Source organism: Anolis carolinensis, unplaced genomic scaffold (assembly GCF_035594765.1).
Source record: "Anolis carolinensis isolate JA03-04 unplaced genomic scaffold, rAnoCar3.1.pri scaffold_8, whole genome shotgun sequence".
NCBI classification, from domain to species: Eukaryota; Metazoa; Chordata; class Lepidosauria; order Squamata; family Dactyloidae; genus Anolis; species Anolis carolinensis.
The window spans coordinates 24,542,028-24,563,144 of NW_026943819.1; the positions used below are offsets into that span (position 1 = coordinate 24,542,028).

Sequence of the window (21,117 nt, forward strand, 5' to 3'; positions counted from 1 at the left end):
TATGGCTCTAAAGAACCATTCATTGGGTTTAAAACAGCGTCGCAGTCGTATACTTGAAAGGACCCTACTAAATGCTCAGCGTGAATACAAATTAATTAATTTGCTTCATTTCCTTAATGGGGAAATATTATCTCCTGAAGCTAACAACCTCTTTCCCTTTTTCCATCCCAATCAAACAGACATGTTTTGGGGGAGATTATTTGGCAGCTAATCTAATAAAGGAGTGCGATAGGAGGGGAGAAAAGTCTCCAGGGGGTTTAATAGAGAAGCAACAAACAAGTAATCACATATGTTTCTTCTCGTTTTGTTTCCGGCTATCTGTCTGTGAATAAATGTTTCACATCCCACATCTTTTTTTCATTGATGCAACCATGTTTACGGGAAAAAGGGAGTTGCAGAAGGGAACACAAGAGCGAGAGGAGGAAGGCAGCTTTTGTCACATTAGAATTCATGTGCTGAACTAGGGATGGGAAAGTATGGCTGGTGGACCCCCATGTAGGGTCATTTTTGTAGTCCAGGGTCTAAAAAATCATCTGCCACCAAATGTCCTCTATGGTGCCATCTACACTGTAGAATGAATGCAATTTGGCACCACTTGAACTACCATGTCCCAATGCTATGGAATGATGGGAACTTTAGTTTTACAAGAATGTCAATCTTCTCTGACAAAGAGTGCTGGTGTCTCATCACACTGGAGTGGGTTAAACCTTTGTGCCAGCAGGACTGATGACTTGAAGGTTGGGTTGCTGACCTGAAGGTTGCCAGTTTGAATCCAACCCAGGGAGAGTGCAGATGAGCTCCCTCTATCAGCTCCAGCTCCATATGGGGACATGAGTGAAGACTTCCACAGAATGGTAAAACATCCGGGCAATGTTCCCTGGACAATGTACTTGCAGACGGCCAATTCTCTCACACCAGAAGCAACTTGCAGTTTCTCAAGTCACTCCTGACATGAAAAATAAAATCACATTACAAACGTCAAGATTTTGTATTTGAACCATGACAGTTAAAGTGGTGTTAAACTGCATTCGTTCCATAGTGCTGTAGATGCAATAATAATAATAATAATAATAATAATAATAATAATAATAATAATAATAATAATAATAAAATGTATTTTTATATCCCGCCTCCATCTCCCCGGGGGGACTCGGGGCAACTTACATGGGGCCAAAGCCCAGCAAATACAATAACAAACATAAAACAACATCAAATAACAGAAACCACGCACAAATAAAAATTAACATAAAAGTAAAATAACAAACATTAGTAAAACACAAATTAAAACACAGCAATAGAATCATAAAAATGAACTGGGCAAAAGTGCGCTAAGTGAGTTTTGTAAACAGGAGGTGGTTAAAAGTTCTATAAGATCATGGGAGCACACTATTTGCTGTGTTTACACTCCTTTGGTCACTTTGATTGACCCCCTTTTTTAGATGCCTAAACTTTGCTTCTTGTACTAGAAGTGGGAGAAGGGGAGTAAAACTATCTGGTCGAGTTGGGGAATTCTTATTGTGGTCAATTCTTTACTAATAGAGGCTGAATTGGCTGCGAGGGTGGGACAGAGATGACTAGACATATTTCATCTGTTCTTATGCACTATGTAGAAGTGGTTGGGCCTACAAGGACATTTGGCTCATGCGCAGATGCATGTTCACAGCGGATCCCTGGCTCAAGGAATAGAACTGTACTATGGGAGCTCTCGGTTACTATAATGGATCTAGAAAAGAAGTGGAGTATGAGCTAGCTCTGCCCTTAGATGACTGGCAGATCCATACCTTGGAGAAATGGGAATATAAGAGCCAAATGCATTCATGTTCTTAAAGGGTTAATTTTAAAAAAATAATAATGGGGAAATGTGTATCATTGCAGTGCCATCTGTTCAGGTGAAACTCTGCCACATTCTACCAGTTATTCATGTTTGCCCTTTTGCACTGGGCTCAGATGGCAATCCATTACCACTTAATTGCATACTGTGGAATTGGCTGTTGTTGTTTCTCGGATGGCAATGGGATGGAGGTGGCGGCTCCTTTCTTATTGGCCAAAATCGCTCCTTCAGACAGCGGGCCATCAATGAGCGTGTGTTAAGCTCGTGGCCCTGAGCCCTATTGTCATCACTGTAACAATGGGGGTCTGTTTTGTCTCTTGCTGGCTGATACATAGAAACTATCAAAAGTACCGCAGGATGGGCAGGATTAACGTCCAAATGGAAACAGCTTCCCGATTCTGGTAGAAAATAAATGAGAAAGTACACGCTATACTCAGGAGTGGCATGATGTGGATATTCAAGACAATTGCAAATAAACAACAACAAAATACACAACAACAAAATACACAATAAGCCAACAAATAATCTCCCTTACCCAGAAATCTGATATCTAAAATACAAAGGAATTCAAAATTGTCCACATACTGTATATGCTCAAGTATAAGCCTAGTTTTTCAGCCCTTTTTTAGGACTGAAAAAGCTCTTTTCGACTTATACTTGAGTGAGTGTCCTGGCCGGCTTATATTCAGGTTGGCTTATACTTGAGTATATAGGTATTCAGAGTTGGACAGTCTTATCTTATTGAAGTCTTATTATTATCTTAAATTGCAGTTTTATATAAATATTCAAAAACATTTAACCTACTGATGCCTCAAATAATGCAGTTTTATTAATATCTATTTTTATTTTTGAATTTGACCTATAGCTGCTGCATTTCCCACTGTCATCTTATACTCGAGTCAATAAGTTTTCCCAGTTTTTGTGGTAAAATTAGGTGTCTCGGCTTATATTCGGGTCGGCTTATACTCGAGTATATACAGTACATAGCTAAGTTAAACATTGGAGACAGTATTATTTTGAGTGTCGACTCTGGAGACCAGAGTTTGAAACAATTCTCGACCATGAAATCCACTGAGTGACCTTGGTCAAGTCACCTTCTCTCAGCCTCAGAGGAAGGCAAAGGAAAAACTCTTCTGAACAAATCTTGCCAAGAAACCCGCACAATAAGTTTGCCATTAGTTGGAAATAATTCAAAGGCATGCAGCAACAACAAGGTTGGACCAACTGCAAGGTTTTCTTGTTAAGAGTCGCTTCAGAAATACAATATTTGCTATTGTCTTCCATGGGGGGTTGAGAGAAGGTCATAAAGTTGGAAGAGACCTCATGGGCTGTCCAGTTCCAACCTTCCACCAAGAAGCAGGAAAATTGCATTTAAAGCACCCCTGACAGATGACCATCCAGCGTCTGCTTAAAGGTCTCCAAAAAAGGAGCCTTGACCAAGGGCACCCAATGGGCTTCCACGTTCCAGCAGAGATTCCAACCCCAGTCTCCTGGATACACACCACTACACTATTCTAGGTCACTGTGGCTATTAAGGATCCCCAAAGGAATTTATCCAAATCTTCAAAAAGCCATTTCAGCCTGTGGCTGATACCACATCTTTTGGTAGGGAACTGTACATTAACAACTCCTGGATGTCATCCAGTAAACCAGCTCCTGTCCCTCCAGTGCTAATGAAGCCATTTGCAAACATGTGGCTGAAATATTTACCAAACATGGCTAAACAGACGTCTGGGATGAAAAGCACTTAAGATGTCCGGGGTCTCATGCTGGCAAGATGGCTTGTGATACAAACAGCTACAGATTACTATTCCAAACACGGCACTAGTTATTCCGCTGTGTGGCATCTAATTAACTGTCAGAAATCCATTGTTGAGGGGATGATGGATTATCCAGTTGAAGACATTAATAAGCTCATTTCTGCTTCCCCATGTGCTGGTGGGTACCAAGTGGAGCTGGCTGTTAGATGGAGTTTATTTCCTATTGGTTTGCAAAGCCATTGAAGTGCAGCCTCTCTGTTCTTGACACGTTTGAGAAAGAGTGTCAATGCAAATTCAGAGCTCTCCGTCCTGTGAGGGTTCTCTCAGGATCTTTGCATGTATTGCATTGGAATGAACTGAGATTTTTTCCCCAGTGCAACACATGGAAACCATGACACAGGGTTTTTTTTGGCTTCAAGGGGACATGTGAAGTTCCATGCATGGATTTATATATGCATGCATCGTATGTGCACACATTAGGGATGGATTGAGAATTCATAATTTCCCTGACTGGGGTCAAATGTGGGGTTCTTCAACCCTTTGAGTGACATGTGCAGGATGAAACATGGCACATTGAAAGTTCCTGCAATTTTGTGAGGTTTTTCTTTATGTGCAAAATGCAAAATTAAGATGAGTTATCTCCTATAGGTAAAGTTAAAGGTTTTCCCCTTACATTAAGTTTAGTTGTGTCTGACTCTGGGGGTTGATGCTCATCTCAATTTCTAAGCCGAAGAACTGGTGTTGTCAGTAGACACCTCCAAGGTCATGTGGCCGGCATGACTGCATGGAGTGCAGTTACCTTCCCGCCGGAGCGGTACCTATTGATCTACTCACATAGGCATGTTTTCGAACTGCTAGGTTGGCAGAAGCTGGGGCTAACAGCGGGAACTCATCCTGCTTCCTGGATTCAAACCGCCGACCTTTTGGTCAGCAAGTTCAGCAGCTCAGTGCTTTAACACACTGCACCACTGGGGTTTTCATTATCCCCCATACAATATTATGATTTAACATGAGTATCAAAACTGTATTACATGAAGGTTTCTAGAATGGATCCTTCATATAATAAGTACAATGTACACAATTTGGGGGCTTTAGGGCTATGCCCACTCCTGTTTTAAGAAATATATACCCACACTGTGCCTTGACATCTCTAATAAACTTGGCTTTGGGCTGTGTGTTTTCCGGGCTGTATGGCCATGTTCCAGAAGTATTCTCTCCTGATGTTTCGCCCACATCTATGGCAGGCATTCTCAGAGGTTGTGAGATACCTCACCATAGATGCCATAGATGTGGGTGAAACGTCAAGAAATAATACTTCTGGAACATGGCCACACAGCCTGGAAAACACACAACAACCCTGTGATTCCGGCCATGAAAGCCTTTGACAACACATTAAACTTGGCTTTGTGTGTTGCCTTTACTTCTGTTTATCTACCCAATGACTCATTTTGCACACACTCTCCAGACAGAGTCCAGAAGAGAGCAAACAAAGATGGAGAGCAGAAAATTGCCTCATCCAAGGGAACATGCCTTTGTAAACATGCCGGCTGATCTTAGGTGTGATGTTTAGCTGTACTCATCTCTCGGCTTCTTCCCGTTGCCCTCCAGCTCGCTGTTGACTCGTTCACATTGTAGGGAAAGAAAAGTTGTAAGAGCAAGCTGGCACAGAGGAAGGAAAGGGCTTTAATGGAAAGCTTGGTGCCAAAGAATGCTGCAGGTAAGGCTGGGCAACTGAACTGACAACTTAAGATATAATCTGCTCTCTACTCGGTGTATTTTCCTGGGGTCATTCTACCTCGGTCTTGTTTGTTTAAAGTCACATGCATAGAAGACTTCATTTTCTGTGGTCAGCATGCCATAAAATCTTGCTGGAGGATCTAGAAAATGTCTAGAGATAGACCACTGCAGCATGTCTTGGTCCTCCACTGTGACTCTAGAGCCGGCTTGGGGCAAAGGATACTATATAATTTTCAGAAGTAGATAAGTGAATCTGTAAGTACTGGTCTTGAAGATGGTTGATGTTCTGCTTTTTGGTGGAAGGTAAAGGTAAAGGTAAAGGGATCTACGACTTAGTCTCCTGTTTTTAATACTGTATCCTGCTTGTAGATTTTAATGATTGTTTTTATTGATGTTGATGTTTTTTACTGGGATAATTGTTTTATTGCTTTGTTACTGTTATTTGTTTGTTTTATCGGGCCAGGCCCCATGTAAGCCGCCCCGAGTCCCTTCGGGGAGATGGGGCGGAGTATAAAAATAAAGTTATTATTATTATTGTTATTTCCCCTGACGTTAAGTCCAGTCGTGTTCGACTCTGAGGGTTGGTGCTTATCTCCATTTCTAAGCCGAAAGTTGGCATTGTCCGTAGACACCTCCAAGGTTATGTGGCTGGCATGACTGCATGGAGCGTGTTACCTTCCCGCCGGAGCAGTACCTATTGATCTACTCACATTTGCATGTTTTAGAACTGCTAGGTTGGCAGAAGCTGGAGCTAACAGCGGGTGCTCACTCCACTGTGACCTTTCGAACTGCAAGTTCAGCAGTTCAGCACTTTAACAAACTGTGCCACCGGGGCTCCTTTGTTGGTGGAAAGGTTGCTATAAACAAACAGCAGCAATAGCAATTATAGATCAGTAGCATTTTTAGCATCGCAAAGGGAGAGCTACGACGGAGAAAATGGGTGGACAGGGGCCTTACTAAGGACACCCCCATAAGGCCCAGTTTTCAAATATATTTTAGATCAATTTCTCATAGTCATGAAAACTTTCTGAACAAAGGGAAGGGGAAAAAAGGAAGGGAGGGAAGGGTGGACTAGTGCTTTAGCTAACACCACTCTTCTTGAATTGATGGTCTTGACAGAATTGCTGTCTATCAGGTACTCTTCCATTCGGCGTCTGCATTGTCAATTAAGCTTTTCCCAGGCTTGTCTCTCCTGAGCAGACAGTGTGGATGAGAGTCCTTTTGCTTCCCTGGTTGGGAGATTGACACCCTCCTCCGTCAGATGTCCATTTCTGCTTGCACAATCTCCTTCCAAAGGACTGAGCAGTAGAGGCCGGCTGTTCATTAAGGCTCTCCACTTGGATTGAATTGTGAAATATTTTCTCCTTGGATGGGAAAGAGAAAGGAAGAGCAAGAGACAGGAGAGGTGCCATGCCTCTGCCTACCATTCATCTTCTCTGATGGCAGTCTGGAGGTGAAAAAGAAGAACCTGGACTTCCCATTAGACATCAGTGTGTCTGGCTTGTCTGAAACTTTCTGAAGTGTAAATAATGAGAGGAACGAGGTCCGTCAGAGAAACAAGGGAGCCAAAAAGGTCTGAATTAAGTCATCTGCTGTCCCAAATTATGCATTAATGCTGGCAACCAGTATTTCAGTTGATGGTTCCATAGAGCAAAATCTTATTGTCTTGAAGAGTGTCTCTGTAGATGCATAACACCCTATTGGAAGAAGAGTTTCTCTCTAAGGCAGACCACTAAGGTCCTTGGGACCCCTAAATGCAACTTCTGAATCTCCCCACATTCATTCCCACAAAGCCTCTAGATCCTTCACACTGAATTTTCATCAGGCCAGTTTTGGGGTGATTTCTTTTACCTTCTAACTATCCAAAATGACTCTATCTGCAGGATACAGAAGGAATGAGAGATTGTTGTCAAGCAGTCCAGTCTTTCTCAGGTCTTCATTTCCCCATTATTGAAGATACTCAATCCACACTCTGCTCAAGATTACATCTTTCTTGAAACAAGAACTCTTTATGAAAATCAGATTGGATTTAGTACAATATTCTTAATATAAATAAAAAAGGAGCCCCCAATGGTGCAGCGGATTAAACCGCTGAGCTGCTGAATTTGCAGATTGAAAGGTCGGCAGTTCAAATCCAGGGAGCAGAGTGAGCTCCCGTTGTCATCTCCAGCTTTTGCCAACCTAGCTGTTCGAAAACATGCAAATGTGAGTAGATCAATAGGTACCGCTTCAGCAGGAAGGTAACAGCACTCCTTGCAGTCATGCTGGACACATGACCTGGGAGTTGTCTATGGACAACGCCGGCTCTTCAGTTTAGAAATGGAGATGAGCACCAACCCCCAGAGTCAGACATGACTTGACTTAATGTCAGGGGAAAACCTTTACCTTTACGTCAGGAGAGAATACTTCTGGAACATGGCCATACAGCCCGGAAAACATACAACAACCGTGTGATCCCGGCCATGAAAGCCTTCGACAACACATCTTTACCTTTACATTTTAATATACTGTATATTCTCAAGTATAAGCCTAGTTTTTCAGCCCTTTTTTTAAGACTGAAAAAGCCCCCCTCGGCTTATACTCAGGTGAGGGTCCTGGTTGGCTTATATTTAGGTCAGCTTATACTTGAGAATATATGGTACATTTATTATTTTTCTCTATTATTATTGGTATTATTACATTTATAATTTTTCTCTATTATTGTTGCTACTATTACATTTATTTTACTCTATTTTTTATTATTAATACATTTATTATTTCACTCGGATCTTATTATTATTATTACATTTATTATTTTACTCTATTTATTATTACATGTATTATTTTCCTGTATTTATTATTATATGTATTATTTTACTCTATTATTATTAAAAGGAGCATCTTGGATGGAGGGCGATTAATAAGTAATTAAATGATGATGATGATGATGATGATGATGATCATTATTATTCATACATTTATTATTTCATTCTGATATTATTATTATTATATTTATTATTTTACTCTATTTATTATTACATGTATTATTTTCCTGTATTTATTATTATATGTATTATTTTACTCTATTATTATTAAAAGGATACATAAGCACATTTACATTGAAGAAGATGAGAATAATGATTGGATCAGAGTTGGACAGTCTTATCTTAAATTTGAGCTTGATGTAAATATTCAAAAACATTTAACCTACTGATACCTCAATTAATGTAATTTTATTGGTATCTATTTTTATTTCTGAAATTTACCACTCTCGGCTTATACTGAAATCAATGTTTTCCCAGTTTTTTTTGGGTAAAATTAGGTGCCTCGGCTTATATTCGGGTCGGCTTATACTCGAGTATATACGGTATCTTTTATTTCATGCCCCTTTTCTTTTAAAGCAGGCATTACCTTGAAATTGTTGCCCAATCAACTGTGTGACTTTAGTGTGCCTTTTTTCTTTATTCCTCTTTGTCTGGAAAATTGCACCACAAACATCTGAAATGCATGCTCACGATGAGTGATTTTGTAATGTGAACTGAACAGATTTTGAACATCACACCAAAAGGATGGAAGCACGTCTCCCCCAGTTTTGTGGATCCCTTGCATCTCATAAATTAGGTTGATGTTACCCCTTGGTGCTTTTCTCCAGACTGTGTCCTTACATGCCATATTCCTAAGAGCAAAATCCTTCCTTCGACCAGAATTGTTGGTGCCCAAGTCACAGTGAGCTCTTAATGAAAGGATATCAACCTTCACTGTCTGTTGACAATCTGGATGAGAGTTTGAACCTGGCAGGCAATTAGAGATAAAAACCTTCATTGAGCATTTGGAAGCTGAAACTGTTTCAATCAGAAAGGAGGTCGGTCAGAAAGCAGCTATAAAACAAAATCTTCTACGAGAAAGAGAGGAAGCAAATTAACACAGAGAGACTGTCAAGTTTGCTTTATCACTTTGATTTTTTTTTTTGTGGGGGGCATCTGAGAGATGACAGCGATGTTACATCTGAGCAGAGAACTGGTATATCAACTAAGGAGTCTAGCCTGGGATAAACTGGATCAATGAGGAACTAACTAGACATCTCTTTTCAGGGTTGGTTGGTGTTTTGTGGCGTGTGGGTGAATTCGCTGAGACTTGGGGTGCATTTACATTGTGGAATTAATGTAGGATGACACTACTTTAACTCCTATGGCTCAATGCTATTAAATCATGGGAGTTGTAGTTTGGTAAAGCACTAGCACTCTTGGGCAGAGAAGGCGAAAGGTTTTTAAAAACTACATCGCATTGAGTTAAGATGATGTCAACTTGCATTAATTAAACAGTACAGATGTAGCCTTGGTTGAGAGCAGAGACTGTATGAGAATCCGACTTTCCAAAATCAACCAGCTGGGTTTCCATAGCTGAGTGGGCACTTGAAATCTGGTCTCCCAGTGTCTTAGCCCAACACTCAAACACCATGCCAAGCTGGGTGACTTTGGCAGGAAAACCCATTGGAGATGCACTGAGGATCCACAACAACAATGCTAATAAATGGGCAAAAGGGATCTAAGAAGTGTGGGTAGTTTTTGAAGAAAATTTAATTCCAGGTGGAATACCTGGAATTGTATTCTTAAGAATACAATTTATTATTGTTATTATTATTATTGACACAAAGACATAGTATGACACAGCAAACGAGATCTATATGCTGGATTTGTATCACAAAATCACAAGTCGAAGTGTCTAGGACTGTGCGATGTATTTTCGGATGATGTGTGCAGATCCCAGTAGGGTGGCCTTTTGCAGTTGGCAGATTGTAATTTTGTCAAAGTTTATTGTTTCCAAATGCTGGCTGAGATCTTTTGGCATGGCACCCAGTGTGCCAATCACCACCGGGACCACCTATACTGGTTTATGCCAGATCCTTTGCAGTTCGATCTTGAGGTCCTGGTAGCGGCTGAGTTTTTCCTGTTGTTTTTTGTCAATTCAACTGTCACCTGGTATGGCGACATCAATAATCAAAACTCTCCCCCCCCCCCCCCCCAAATGTGATGTCTGGTGTGTTGTGATCCAGAACTTTGTCAGTCTGGATTTGAAAGTCCCACAGTATTTTTGCGTGTTCATTTTCCACTACCTTTGCAGGTTTGTGATCCCACCAGTTCTTTGTGGCTGGCAGGTAGTACTTGTGACATAATTTGGGCCACATAGTTGTGCCTCTGTTTGTAGTCTGTCTGTGCAATTTTCTTACAGCTGAGGATATGATAAATAGTTTCGTCAGCTTCTCTGCACAGTCTGCTTATTATTATTATTATTATTATTATTATTATTATTATCATCTTTATTTATACTCTGCTTTTCTCCCCATGGGGACTTAAGGAGGCTAACTTACCACACTAAGCAATGTTGAAAGGTGCAATACAAAAGTTTTTAAAAAATTAATTAAATAACACTGCGGTAAAAACAGAATTTCAATACAATAAATATTCTAAAATGGTCTTTAAAACTCACATTACCCTCAATCCCACCTAGCCTGCATGTTACCCTTCCCCAAATGCCAGTATGCATCCTCTTTCCCAACCAAGAACCCAAGTTGTCTCGCGGAATAAAATTCTCCAAATCTTGGCACTGAAATAAAAGAAATGTAGTTTTCCCAAGTTCTGGAGGCTCTGTTCTGGCACCCTTATCTGGTTTTGGGTCTTTACACCTCCCCAGCTTTCACCATTGCCTTTCCCAGTACTGTTGGATCTCTCTCGCTCTCTCTGTCTCTTTCAATGCCTGAGTCGTGGACAACTACTTGAGGTTCTGGTCATATCTGGCTGATCATTTAATGAACAAAAACAGTCTCTCTCCTGCTCCCTCTGACCCAATATCTGAAGGGTCTTCTGAAAACAAAGAGATGATGCTTGGCACCATCTCCCAATCTCAGGTAGATTATTAGTCCCAGTAATGAAGTGTGCAACCCGTATTGAGGACAAGACGTTTGCTAAACTCATTAATTTAGACTCATAATAGGGAATTAATGCGCAGGAAGGTAATGCCAGCCCAACAGTAATTGCTTTTTTGGGGGGTTCCAACACCAAGAGAGGAAGTAAAACTCATTTTCCGTCTCCCCGCTCCTCTTCCCATCCCCTGTCCCTTTTACTCTCCCTTTGTTTCAGAAGAATTGATTCTTTTTCTGCTTCTTTTTCTTCATTAGGAGCTGTTATATTTCATCATTACGAGACTTTCATATTTCAGTGCTTTCTCATTACAATTTTATAATTCCCTTTCTCAATATTAACATACGAGGGCAGGGGCGGGGAGTCGGTTTCAACAGGCTATGGCCTATATTAATGCCTCCGTGTGCCATGGAGTTAATCACTGGCCATATTTCCTGCTACTCTTGACCTTTCGGCAGATGACAACAATCTGTTTTCATCCTTCCATTGCTGGATTACTCAGTTGTTTTCTCATCCAGGAGCCTCTCAGTGGAAGCCTGGCTAATGCTTCCTTAAATTTCAAATACATCCTTTAGGACAACGTCGGACTGTAAATAGATTTTCCCCACTGTAGATCACATTTCAAGCTTTCTGTCTTCAGAGAAATCCTCTCATATTCAATTGCCTATTACAGGGATGGGAAACATGTGGGCTTCCAGATGTTGTTTGACTACAACTCCCAAGGTGCTTCACCATTGCCTTGGCTGGCTAAGACCAACGGGATCTGAAGCCGAACAACATCTGGAGGGCCATATGTTCCCAAAAGTAACCAAATAAGATATTCTGCTATGAATTCTGAGGTCACATCCTAAGGGTGCCCTCAGACTTTTGGGGTTTTTTTTAGTCATCCATTTGAATGGGAAGAATGCTACAGATTAAAAGCCATACAACTGGAAGGGATCTGGTGTATATCTAACTGTAGAATGAATGCTGTTTGATGCCATGTTAACTGTTATGGTTCAATGCTATGGAATTACATGAGTTGTAGTTTTACAAGATCTTTAGCATTCTCTGTCAAAGAATGCTGGTGCCTCACCAAACTACAAATCCCCAGGATTACATACCATTGAGTTGTGGCAGTCAAACTAGTGTCAAATTGCAGTAATTCCACAGTGTAGATGCACCCATATCAGATCACCAGAACTGTAGCTAACGGAAGGGGAAGAATATATTACCTTGCCAAATAGGAATTGTATTGACCAATTGACCCAATATTTTTTCTTCACTCCTGACATTTCAAGTATTGCAGTAATTTAGAATTTCAGCAGAACATTGAGAAATAGAGCTTAGACATCCAAGGAAAAGGGTGCAGACAATGTTAGGAAGGGACTGCAAACACAACATACATAAGAGCTTTGGGTTGCAGCTACCGTCAGCCCTTTGTATCCATGGGTTCAAAAATATGCAGAAAAAATCCAAACAGCAAACACTGTAGCTTTACAAGGTCTTTTGTCTCCTATTTCAAGTAGTGGGAGTGCCTCACTAAACACCAATGATTCCATAGCATTCAGCAACAGCAGGTAAAGTGCTGTCAAAGTGCATTCATTCTACAGTGTAAGTAAAGTAAAGGTTTCCCCTGACGTTAAGTCCAATCGTGTCCGACTCTGAGGGTTGGTGCTCATCCCCATTTCTAAGCCGAAGAGCCAGCGTTGTCCATAGACACCTCCAAGGTCATGTGGCCGGCATGACTGCATGGAACACCGTTACCTTCCCGCCAGAGCGGTACCTATTGATCTACTCACGTTTGCATGTTTTCGAACTGCTAGGTTGGCAGAAGCTGGAGCTAACAGCGGGCGGGTTTGAACCTGGGACAGTGTAGATGCACCCTAAAGGAAAATGCAGTTGGTGGTGCTGAGTATCTCCATACAGTGAGTGCATTTTCTAAAATCTATTTTATTGTACGTAGATACCTTCTAAGTAATTCTGGTGTATAGCTATGTGATGTGTTTAGACATCTCTGCCAGCGAGCTCTAACAATTTACAAGACTAAACATCCAGAATTCCACAGGATACAGCCATGACAGTTGGCATGGCATCAAAGTATATTAATTATGCAGTCTGAAATAGGCTTAAAATAAGAATATATATATATATATATATATATATATATATAGAGAGAGAGAGAGAGAGAGAGAGAGAGAGAGAGAGAGAGAGAGAGCCCGGTTGCGCAGTGAGCTGCTGAACTTGCAGACCGAAAGATTGCAGGTTCAAATTCAGGGAGAGGAGTGAGCGCCCGCTGTTAGCTCCAGCTTCTGCCAACCTAGCCGTTCGAAAACATGCAAATGTGAGTAGATCAATAGGTACCGCTTTGGCGGGAAGGTAACGGCGCTCTATGCAGTCATGCCGGCCACATGACATTGGAGGTGTCTACGGACAACGCCGGCTCTTTGGCTTAGAAATGGAGATGAGCACCAACCCCCAGAGTTGGACACGGCTGGACTTAATGTCAGGGGAAACCTTTACCTTTACCTGTACCTTTACTACACACACAAACAAACACACACACGGCATCAATACACACATAACATAAAGTACAGGGCATTCCGAGTCCCCGAGTCCCTGTTGGGGAGATGGTGGCGGGGTATAAATAAAGTTTTATTATTATTATTATTATTCCTTGGAACACAATCCAGCCCAGCAATACAGAGGGCATTTCTGTAATGCAACATAAATGCAACAACATTTATTCCAGTGCTAGGTATCTGTAGAAAGGACCATTTATTATGTAGGGAAGAAGGAGAAGAAGAGACATGCATCATTTAAAAAAAAGACACAGGTGGCAAAGGAGAGAGTTTTCCTTTAGCTACATATATCCTTTCCAGGTTTTCGGCGCTGGCAGATGGCATCGTACATGTGCTCCTGGCAGCTGGAAGATTTGCACTTGGCATCCTCTGAATCCATCAAAGTCTTCATCCTGGAAACAGTTGCCAACATTGGAAGGGAGAGTCAATATGAATTCCACTTCCACAACTGACCGCTGGTTTACCAGAGATGAGTTGGCATTGCTATTGTCTTTGAGCCCCTTCCTTCAAAGAAAACCCAATGGAATGGCTCGTGATTTATTAGAACTTGGGAAGTCATTTGTTGGACAAAACATCATAGGATCTCTGAGTTAACCATGCTGTTTGTTTTTTCCTCTCCTACCTGTTAGTGGTGCTGACTTTGAGAGTCTCAGAAACAATTTTTTTGCATCACTCCATCTTTCATTCCAGTAAACCAGGAGCTGAATATGGGGCTTTCTGCATGCAAGGCATGTGCTTCACCACAGAACAATGGTCCCTCCTTTTTGTTTCCAGCTTCGCTGGAACTTAATCCATTTTCCATGCTTCTCTGTCACCTTAATTTTTCCTACCTCTGTTTCACAATCCATATGTTCAGACTCCAGATCTAATCCCAAGTGGATATCCCGTGGGATGGTGATATGCATAACACTTGGGAACACAATATTGCTTTTCAGAGTAACATAACCATTATTTTGAAGGTGAATGAGAGCTCTCAAGAGGAGGGATGGATACAATGGGGAGTCACAGTGAACCCTGAGATCTTTTATTTATTTATTTCCATCATTTCTATCCCGCCCTTCTCACCCGAAGGGACTCAGGGTGGCTCACAATCTGGCAAAATTCAATGCCAATATACAATACAAAAAGATAAAACATAAGCAATTGTAACAATTAGATAACTTAACAAAATACAATAAATAGATTTAAAACCATATATATAAAGGGTAATGAAATTTCAGCCTAGGACAAAACAACAAAATTACACATCCCAGAAACACTAAACTTGGCAGCACAACCCCTCATCAATGCCTCTACGTTCATACAACAAAAAGAAAAGAAAAATAAAGTCCTAATTAGAGGGAGAGGAATAATTGTTTTTATCCAATTGCTGCCAGTTAGAAGACTAAGCTCTATTCATTTGATCTCCTAGCAACCCACTCAGCCTAGGGGACAGGCAGAGTTAGGCCTCACTTAGGCCACTTCCACACTGCCTATAAAATACAGATTATCTGATTTTAACTGGATTATATAGAAGTGTAAGCCGCCCCGAGTCCCCGCGGGGAGATGGTGGTGGGGTATAAATAAAGTTTTATTATTATTGTTGTTGTTGTTGTTGTTGTTGTTGTTGTTATTATTATTATTATTATTATTATTATTATTAAGTGTAGACTCAAGGCCCTTCCACACAGCTATATTACCCATTTATAATGGACTTAATGTCAGGGGAAAAGCTTTACCCTTTACCTTAACTACCACCAATTCCTCAATAGTTTATTTCCCATACCACCATACTTAGCTAGTACATTATAAAATACTTAAGCCATTTGTCCACAAGACCTTAATCTGGACTGAGTCGAACCAACAGAATTCACTCACCTTCACCATCACGATGCTAACACATCTTCATATATTATGTCTCCATTCAAACTACTGGACAAGAGAACTAGCAGGAATCCTTTCCCAGTGGAAGTTAATTGTCTCTGGAACTTTCTGCCCATAAACTCAGCTCCAGATCTACGTGTCTGTACAGCTTTTAGTGTACCTTCATTAGCATTTCCAACCTGTAATAATGGAGCAAAAAGGTTAATGACAAAGCAAAGCTTTAATACTGTATTAAAAACGGTTTTGCGATTCTCTAATGGCCAAGTCTCATTTAAACGCTCTTAATAGTTCTGCTGCCCCTTTGTACCTGTGATCAATAGCTTACACGGTCTATCCTTTTTCCTTTAAAACCACCGAAGCCTAGTGACTCAAAGGGATGTCAATTATAAAAGGGGAACGCCAGGATTCAAACCACACTGAAGGCTCAACGGAGTCCCTTGAAACAACGATGGGAGGTGTGTCGTCTTTAGGCTGCACGTGGTCCCCAGGGTCCTCAACATAGCCTTTGGAGCTTCCCCACGTCACCAAATGTACACTTCAACATTCCCAAATGGGGAATTGGGCTGTCCCAGTGCACATTATGATTTCTTAGCCGGAGTCCCAATGCACCGCAGTTCCAGTGTATATGTCAGTTTGCTGGTTCTTCTACATACTAACAAACAGCAACGCTTAAACTGTATATACTCGAGTATAAGCCTAGTTTTTCAGCCCTTTTTTAAAGACTGAAAAAGCCCCCCTCGGGTGAGGGTCCTGGTTGGCTTATATTTGGGTCAGCTTATACTCGAGAATATATGGTACATTTATTATTTTTCTCTATTATTATTGGTATTACTACATTTATTATTTTTATATTACTCTATTTTTATTATCATCATTATTACTACATTTATTATTTCACTCTGATCTTATTATTATTATATTTATTATTTTACTCTATTTATTACTACATATATTATTTTCCTGTATTTATTATTATTATTACATGTATTATTTTACTCTATTATTATTAAAAGGATACATAAGCACATTTACATTGAAGAAGATGAGAATAATGATTTGATCAGAGTTGGACAGACTTATCTTAAATTTGAGTTTGATGTAAATATTCAAAAACATTTAACCTATGGATGCCTCAATTAATGTAATTTTATTGGTACTGTATCTATTTTTATTTCTGAAATTTACCACCCTCAGCTTATACTGGAGTCAATGTTTTCCCAGTTTTTTGGTGGTAAAATTAGGTGCCTCGACTTATATTCGGGTTGGCTTATACTCGAGTATATACGGTAATTATGAACATTATAGAACTGTCCAACTATAATTCCCATGGATACAAGTCCATTTGTGAAGATGTAAGCCTCTCGTCCTCCTCCTCTGCTCCCTCTTGCCAAAATACCCAGTCTCAATGCCGTCTTGGTGATATAGTGCAAATAAGTAACTTTTACAAGCTCTGGGCATACCAATACTATGAGCCATGACCCAAAATGATGTCTCAGAGGGTTCCCAAGATGCTTGCATACTTACCCTCTCTGCCATCCTCTAGCCTTTAGTTAATTAAAAGGAAGCAACCAAGGGAAATAAAGATAAAAGCTCATTTTGCAGCAAACACTGTGTGCAACTCCTGCACAGAACTCAACATAATCTCCCTATTTCTCGCCCCCAATCACTGTGTCTGTTTCCCTCTCTTTCCTCCCTTTTTTCTTGTGTCAGGAGGTGACAAGCCCCAAATGAGAAGGAAAGTTACTATTGCTGGAACCTGCTCAGAAAAAGCCATTATCCAAATTAAGATTCTACGATCGATGCCGACCAGGTACTTTGTTCTTTTGTGGAGTCTGTTGCTTAATATCAGTGCTGTTTGAACATATGGCTCATCCCCGTTGCTTGCTGCTGGATGGGCAGAGATATGATTAGTGATTTTAGGCATGATAATGATATTAAAGAGCTTCCCCTTGGATGAACTCCCATGCCAGCTGTGAAGACTGAATCAAACCCTGCATGCTTTTCAGTTGCAGGGTTGTGGCTCATTATGGCTGCGAAGGGCAGGGTCTTTATAGTGGTGGCCCTGCATTTTAAAATGACTGCTTCTCCCAGGAGATGTAGTATATACAGTTCTTTGGTTGCCTTTGGGAAGCAATGTAAGAGATTTACATTCCTCCAGGCTTTTGACATGCCCTAGTATGAGATACGGGGCCCCTGGTGGTGCAGTGTGTTAAAGCGCTGAGCTGCTGAACTTGCAGACTGAAAGGTCCCAGGTTCAAATCCAGGGAGTGGAATGAGCACCTGCTGTTAGTCCCAGCTCCTTCCAACCTAGCAGTTCGAATGTGAGTAGATCAATAGGTACCGCTCCGGTGGGAAGGTAACGGCTCTCCATGCAGTCATGCCGGCCACATGACCTTGGAGGTGTCTATGGACAATGCCGGATCTTCGGCTTACAAATGGAGATGAGCATTAACCCCCCAGAGTCGGACACGACTGGACTTAACGTCAGGGGAAACTTTTACCTTTACTAGTATGAGATACAGTAGAGTCTCACTTATCCAACATAAATGGGCCGGCAGAACGTTGGATAAGTGAATATGTTGGATAATAAAGAGGGATAAAGGAAAAGCCTATTAAACATCAAATTAGGTTATGATTTTACAAATTAAGCACCAAAACATCATGTTATACAACAAATTTGACAGAAAACGCAGTTCAATACACAGTAATGCTATGTAGTAATTACTCTATTTACAAATTTAGCACCAAAATATCACAATATATTGAAAACATTGACTACAAAAATGTGTTGGATAATCCAGAACGTTGGATAAGCGAGACTCTACTGTACATGGAACTAGAAATATATCTTCTTGCATTTTGTATAGACCTTGTATGATACCGGTATGCATTCACTGATTTATATTTTTATTTGTTACCATAGTATGATAGGTTATAACATCATAGAACCGAAAGGATTTCAAGGGTGATCTAATTCAACCACTTCCAAAGCACAGGGCAAATGATTATTCAATGTCAGAATAAATTTCCACCACATTCCTGGGCAGTTCCTTCTACTATTAAATGTCAAGACAGTCTTCCTAATTTTCATTGAAATTCACCAAAATTCCCTTTTTTGCTATTTGAATCTATTGGTTTGGTTACTGTTGTTTGAAGTTGCAGAAAATAGGCTTGCTCCCATGTCTGCTTGACAATCCTTCGAATATTTTAAGATGGCCATTGGCTCACCTATCACACTGTCTCTTTTCTATGAAAAATATAACTGAATCCTACAACCATTCTTCACAGGATTTGGTTTCCAGACCCCTTTCCACTTTGGTGGTTCTTCTCTGGATGTCCTTCTAAAATGCTGACGAAAGCAGAATAGAGTACACCCATGAACCCATATCTGTGGGGAATATGTTCCAAGATCCATATCCTGTGGATTCTTGAAACCATGGATAATAGCAAAGCCTCTACTTGGATTGGAAGCATGGAATTGCAATGGAGAACTTAGAAAGGTCTACAAACACTTTGGTTGAGGAGATATTTTTGGAACATGAGCAAGTGGAACTATGGATATTGAATCCACAGATAAGAGGGTCATATTGTAATATCATTATTTTTTCTCACCATTGATATGATTTATGATGATTTAATCTATATATATAAAAGAGTGATGGCATCACGGCGACCGACAAAACAACAAAACTACAGGCCCCCCATCCTCGAAATTTGACAACACAACCCATCATCCACGCCTCTAGGTTGATACAACAAAAAGAAAAGAAAAATAAAGTCCTAATTAGAGAGAGAGGAATAATTGCTTTTATCCAATTGCTGCCAGTTAGAAGGCTAAGCTCCTCCAACTTGGTCTCCTAGCAACCCAATAAAATAATTAAAAACACTAAAAAATAATTAAAAACACTAAAAGATTAATACAATAAAATACTATAATAACAGAAAATAACTAAAAATAATACAAGAAAATAATAAAATATAATAAATAAAAAGATAACTTACAATAAAATTAATAAAAAATACAAATAACGTCAAATAAAAATTACACAACAATTTTTAACCAATATCACCACCACTTTGCCACAGCAACGCGTGGCCGGGCACAGCTAGTGATTTATATAGGATCTTAATGATTTATATTAGATTTAATGATTTATATAAGATCTTAATGGTGTATTTTATATTGTATTTAATAATCTGGTTTTCATGTATGTATTTGTTTGCCTTATATGTGAAAGAGCTATGGTCTAAGCATCGAATAAAACTTGACTTTACTAATATCATTATTTCTTCTAATAATGATTACATAGACACTACATAGACACTGCTGCATCACACTATTAAATTTGATTTAAATAGAGATCTACTAAGATTCCAGATCATGTTCTCATGTGCTACTGCCAGGGATGGTGCCAACTATCATCTTTTTCTGTGTCTCCTGCCAAAATGTAGAACTTTAGATAACTCTCCTTGTTGAAACGTATTTCGTTTTGGACCATATCTCTGACTTGTTAAAGTCATCTTGAATTCTGATTCTGTTTTCTGGAGTATTAGCAGAAATTGATGTCATTTGTGAAGTTGCCATTTTTTAATGTCAAAATATTTCTAAACTGTCCTGCATAGATTACATTGTACAAGGTATTTGCTCTTTTGAGTAGTTATGTTGCCAAGTTTTTCAACAATTGAGTTTGGAATATGATTTTCTTCAGTTTCTAATGGTGCCATATGAGCTGCGATTAGTGTCCAGGACTAAATGTATAAGTCCCAGACACTAATCGCGGCTTACATAGAGTATTATGAACTGGATACATATTTATTCCTAATCAGGTGATTTCGTAATTTGGTGACAACATTGCAACTTGGATGAAATGTTGAAGAGCAGCTGAAAATTCAATGAACCTATTAGAAGTTTTAAAAAAGTATGGCTATGATCCTATATTTCCTACTTACATAATCACCTCAGTTATATAGCTATTAAGTAGTATCTCCACACTGGGCTTTCCAATCTTCATTGACGGAGCAGCAGCTGTTGTGAACAATAGGAATCTGTTCTTCTGTCAATTGGGAAGCAGCCGACTAATGTTTTCACTTCTCATTGTGAGTGATCTCCAGTCACAAGCACGACCTTGGTTTCATGGAAATGTGGAATAAATCCAAGTAAGTTGCTTCCTGGTCAACAAGGGAATAGATCCTTGTTGTTTGCAGCAGCTGCTGCAAGTAAATGAGGATTCTGGGTCCCTATACTTTCCCTTTTAACTAGTGATTACATCAGGATTGTGCAAATAAGCAGGTATTAGTATATTGCTCTAAGGTTACACATTTACAACTTCCTTAGTAAATTCTTAGTAATGACAAATGAGTGCAAAAATAAAGATAGTTCAAGCTCTGATGGGAGAGAATTCTCAGGCGGTAAAATCCCTGTACTTTTCTTTAACCAGCAATAATCCTAAGAAAAAGGATTCTAATCG

General features: G+C 40.0%; 1 long non-coding RNA gene across 3 annotated transcripts in view; it reads left to right on the forward strand.

The window, feature by feature from the left end:
* Window positions 1-5,065: 5,065 nt before the first annotated feature.
* The window catches only part of LOC103280446 (uncharacterized), a 32,877-nt gene continuing 16,825 nt past the window's right edge, over window positions 5,066-21,117 (forward strand). For all 3 annotated transcript variants that reach the window (XR_010000428.1, XR_010000427.1, XR_507360.3), the window contains exons 1-2: window positions 5,066-5,308; window positions 17,360-17,459. This is a non-coding gene — a long non-coding RNA (uncharacterized LOC103280446). The remainder of the gene's footprint in view (window positions 5,309-17,359; window positions 17,460-21,117) is intronic.